At 46.5% G+C, this 4,601-nt stretch overlaps 1 long non-coding RNA gene across 1 annotated transcript; it reads left to right on the plus strand.

Annotated features, from left to right (window-relative positions):
- The first annotated feature begins 1,107 nt into the window (after positions 1-1,107).
- On the plus strand, positions 1,108-4,010 carry LOC130685083 (uncharacterized). Its single transcript, XR_008999521.1, has 4 exons — positions 1,108-1,417; positions 1,824-2,006; positions 3,318-3,550; positions 3,959-4,010. It is a non-coding gene; the product is annotated as an uncharacterized LOC130685083 (long non-coding RNA).
- Positions 4,011-4,601: the final 591 nt, after the last annotated feature.

Consider the following 4,601-nt stretch of genomic DNA (forward strand, 5'->3'; position numbering starts at 1 on the left):
TGAACTCCTTTTGGGTTCCCGGACCCGAGGTTCTTCCCACACACACAATACCAAGCAATTCTCGAGCACCAGCAGGGTGTCTGAGAACTCAACTCAATTCCGATGCTGTCTGCCCTGAGACAGCACCAGATTACGCAGGTTAAGGACTCTTCCCCCACCTGGGCAGGGGTGAGAGGAGGAGAAATGGTAGGCTCTGCAGTGGGAAGGCTGGGGGTTCAGCCCCAGGAGGAATCTGTGGCAGACAACCCTGGTGGTTTCAATGTGGGTGAGAGAGTGGAGACACTTGAAGGCACCACACAAGGGCATCTTCAATGGGGAGGGGCTGGGGCAGTTCAGGTCTCACATATGGGGTGAAGAAGAGGGCATGGACCTGGGGCAGGAGTGGGGAAGCTTAAACTGGGGGCCACAAGTCCTTACTTTGGGACACATTCTCCTTTACCCTTGGTTTTCAGAGCTTCCATTATAAGTAGTGTTAGGTTTCCCATTGCTTCAATGGCTTCTGTTCCCTCTTGGCCTTTTTCTAGCATGAATCCTGATTCAGGGCAGAAGATTTGCTTTACTTGTAAGAGAACTATCCCTCTCCTCTGACCTTTGGTTTTGCTGGGCAGCAAACTGCTCTCTGTGGGAAGGTTGGTGGGCTGGTACATGCAGCACATTTTACTATCCCGGAAACCCTGTGTGTAGAAGCTGCACCAACAGCTGCTCAACCACAGGAGTCTGTGCCTATCTGGGTGTATCTGTTTCCTGTGTTTACACCTGGAAGTGAGACCTTGGCAGGCTGCCCCTAGAGATCTTGCTGTTTTGTGCATCTGAATTTAACACCCAGGCATTGACAAAGAGTCTTATGCACAAGGCTGGATCTTTGCTTCCTCGATGGTTTCGGTGTCTTTTTGGCTAACCCTGGGGCTTCTGCATTTGTCTCTTTGGTTGCTGGTGCCTGTGGGAGCTGCAAGAGGTGAGGGGCTGGAAGAAGTAAGTAACCCCCTCAGCTGCCCCTAGGGATGGTGCTTACTCCCCTTAGGCCTTGCTTTGGGTACCCTCACTCTCTTCTCTGTCTTTCAGGTCTTTAGCATCTTTCAAGTCTTTTCCTCCTGCCTCAGAGGCACTTCCCTCTTCTTCAGTGCCTTTACCTAGAGTGGATTAGGAGTCAAAGAGAAGAAAAGTCATGTTTGCAGGAAAATCACATTGCTTTAAAGAGACTTCCCCTCCTCCCCATGACTTCTCTTCCCCTAAACCAACCCTGTAGCATGGAGAGGTCCTGCTGAGGGCACTAGCTTCTCCTTCACGGGAATGTTGGTGGGCCGGAACGGAGCTGTGCAGCATCCTATAGGAGAGCAAAATCCTATAGGAGGACTTGAGTGCTGGTGTGGGGGGATGAAGCTCTGATGGCCTCCTGCAGGCAACTGCCCAGTTTATGGTATGTTAATGGTGTGGGTTCTGGCATGCCTTATCTATAAGTATCCGGGCCTCTCTGGAGAAGGTTTTGTTCTGGAACTAGTGGAAAAACTGGATTCTGTTAGAAAAAATTAATTTACAAGGTCTGACTAAACTGAGAAGGATGATTTTAGTTTTTATGGGTTTTTGTTTGAAACAATGCTGATTTAAAAAATGTTTTGCTTTTCCAGATTTAAGGCAACATTTTCTCTTAATCTGTATCTTATAGCGATTTGGTAAATCTACCTTTATAAGCAGAATTGAAGTATTTATCTTTATCTCTACCTGATCTCTCCAGAATTTGGAAGCTCTCATTGAGTATTTTTACATTTTTATGGAAATATATTTATTTGCATAAGTTCAATAAGAATCTGTTCTCCTTATAACAGGACACAATTGAAAACATTGGTTATGTTACCAAGGCTTTGATTGTAATGTCATATTTGAAAGAGATACAGACTCAGATATGAACAGACAGCTTTAAGGAACGAAGATGAACCTTGTGGAGTCAATGAAGCTCTTGGAAGTACTCAGCCTGGTACCTTGCTTATAGTCTCCAGCAGCCTCACCAGGTGAGTAAAGATCACTTCCTGGTAGGTTCAGGAGCCTCAGGATATTTTGGGGACCTTGAGAAGAGGAAGCAATCCAAATCATATAGGTTTAGCAAGCAACCTTTGATGGCATCAAGGTCCTTGGTTTGGCTTTCCTGTCTTGAGAGGCTTTAAAAAAAATTCAATCTGAGGTTCTTTATGAAAAGTTCCAGCAAAGCAGATTTAAAAGCATCTATATGGTTATTCACTATTCCTGTTGCACTTTTATGTATAATTGGGCCAAGTTTGTTGGACTTAATTTGCAAGCAAATGATTATCTTTGATACAAATGAGGGTGATTTTAGAGAGAAAATTGTTTCATTAACACATTTTGGGGTATTAGATTCTAGGTCTGATTAATTGTCTTTGAGGATCTTCTGTTGTTTGTCTATAAACTAGGCTGGATCCTGAATTCTTCTCATTTTCCCAAATATTTGGCTATGATTCTCCAAACCAATCTTTCTAATTTTCTCCCATCCTTTTGGCTTAGAATCATTAAGAACTAATACTCTTCTTTTTTCCCTGAAGCCTTGAAGCTAAAACTAGGTGACTTGATATAGATTTCAGGGGAATTGCCACAACAGCCCCTGTTTAGATAATCTTCATGCCTGTTGCTGTATGGGCCATGCAGAAAGGTCACCAAAGACATTCAGACTGTGAACCAGGAAAACATGTTGGATCACCACTGCCTGCGCTCACTCTGCCTGAAGATGCTTGGAGGCTGACATCTCAAAGTTGTCTAATTGGCAGCACTCAGGACTCAGATGTCTGATTTGCTCTGACTGTTAACCTTTGTTTTTCTTTTGTCTCTATAAAATGCCTCTTATTAACTACTTGATTGCTTGTGGAGTACAGGCCTGACTTTGGGAGCCCACCTGTAAGCCTGCTTCCTGAAATGAGACACACTGGTTAACTGAACTGACCTGTTCTCAAGTCAGAGATTGCTTCAAGGGTGGGACTGGAGGGGTTTAGAACAAACCCTGGGACTTTCTATGCCACCTTAGCTGGGAATTTCAAAGTTGCCAATATTTATGGGAATGAAGCCTGGGTACCTGAGTTCATTTTCAACAGTAGGTCTCCTGTTTTCATTCCTCAACCACCTCTCTTTATCCACTGTCAGCAGGAAGTAGCCAAGAATGGTCTTCATCCCAGTCCCCATGACTGAGGAATTATAAAACAGGAGGCCTTGAACTTGGACATATATTTCTTTATTTGCTTACACCTTCACTAGGCTCCAATCCATTCCATCCACTCAGTGCACGGTATCTTTCAGTATTCTCCCCTTCCTTTCAGCACTCCTTGTCTTCGGCTGTGCTCTCCATTGTTGCTGCGGTTTGTGGCCGCAGTGCTCCTCTGTGTGTCTGGCTCAAGAGGACCCGCTGAAGAATGACATGATAAGATTGAAGGGCCATATGGAAACATGGGGAATGGAGTACGGGGACAGCACTGCCAGCTTGTAACCTCTTGTCCAGTGATAACCATGTGTCCGCATGGGCCTCTCCTTTGGGCGACTTGCCTGGTTTATGGTATGTTAACAGCTTGGGTCTGGCCTGCCTTATCTTTGGGAATATTTGGTATCCAGGCCCCTCTGGTGCAGGTTTTGTTCCCTGGAGCACTGGTCCTGAAGGGCAGGTCCTTCTGGCAGACGCGTGGAGTGGTCATCAGTCACGTACCCTTTCCTGGCACACACAGTGGTCTTTGTCTCCTCACCCTGCATTAGCAGTTCCTTCCCTGTCCACGATGGTGTGCAACCTCGTCCTGCTGGCCGCCCCTGGATTCCCTGCACATAAGTCCCAATAAGTTGTCATGTCTCTAACACCATCTCTGGGTCTTTTTTTGTCTTTGAGCACTTTCCCATCTCAGATGGAATATCTGCTACACAGGGCCCGCTGCTTTCTGACATCTACATCAAATCTTTCTGTTTTCCTCCCCAGACCGAGGCTGCTCGTAACACCCCTACGAAAATGGACTCATTCTCTGACTCCCTTTCATACCTTGTGAGATGCTTGAGTTTCATAATTAGAAAGGATGGGGTGTGACCTGGCCATAGTGGTGGGTCAGGGCTGGCTCTGGTTATTGCGTGATCTCAGGACCTGGCCCGCCATTCCTCTGTTTTGGTGACAGCATGAATGGAGCACATGTGCACTAGACACAGTGTAAGAAACTGAGGTCATAGCTCTGAGGAAGACAGACAGACTACTTGGGGAAACTGGCTGTCCAGAGGGATTTGGAGAAATTAACATAATTTCAGGAACAATGATTTAACTACATTCGTGACAGTGCTAGGAAGGGAGGATACAGGAGGCAGTAAAATGAAAAATAGGGACCTAAATTGTTCTGGAGCTTCAGTAAGGCTGCGCTGAGGAAATCCACCAACACAGAGAGAGAGGTAAGGGGGCAAGCACTGCAGACTGGATAGGAGGGGGCTTGACAGTGGGTGGGCAGAAGAACGTGGTGGGGAATGGACAAGATGGGAAGACTCCAAGAAGGTGGGAAGTGGCTTGGCTCATTGGTGGGGCAAAGGATGCCTGAGCGTCTGGAGCAGAGCAGGCAGGCCCGAGGTGGGGCAGATGCGGC

The sequence above is a fragment of the Manis pentadactyla genome, chromosome 10 (genome assembly GCF_030020395.1).
Source record: "Manis pentadactyla isolate mManPen7 chromosome 10, mManPen7.hap1, whole genome shotgun sequence".
Lineage (NCBI taxonomy): Eukaryota > Metazoa > Chordata > Mammalia > Pholidota > Manidae > Manis > Manis pentadactyla.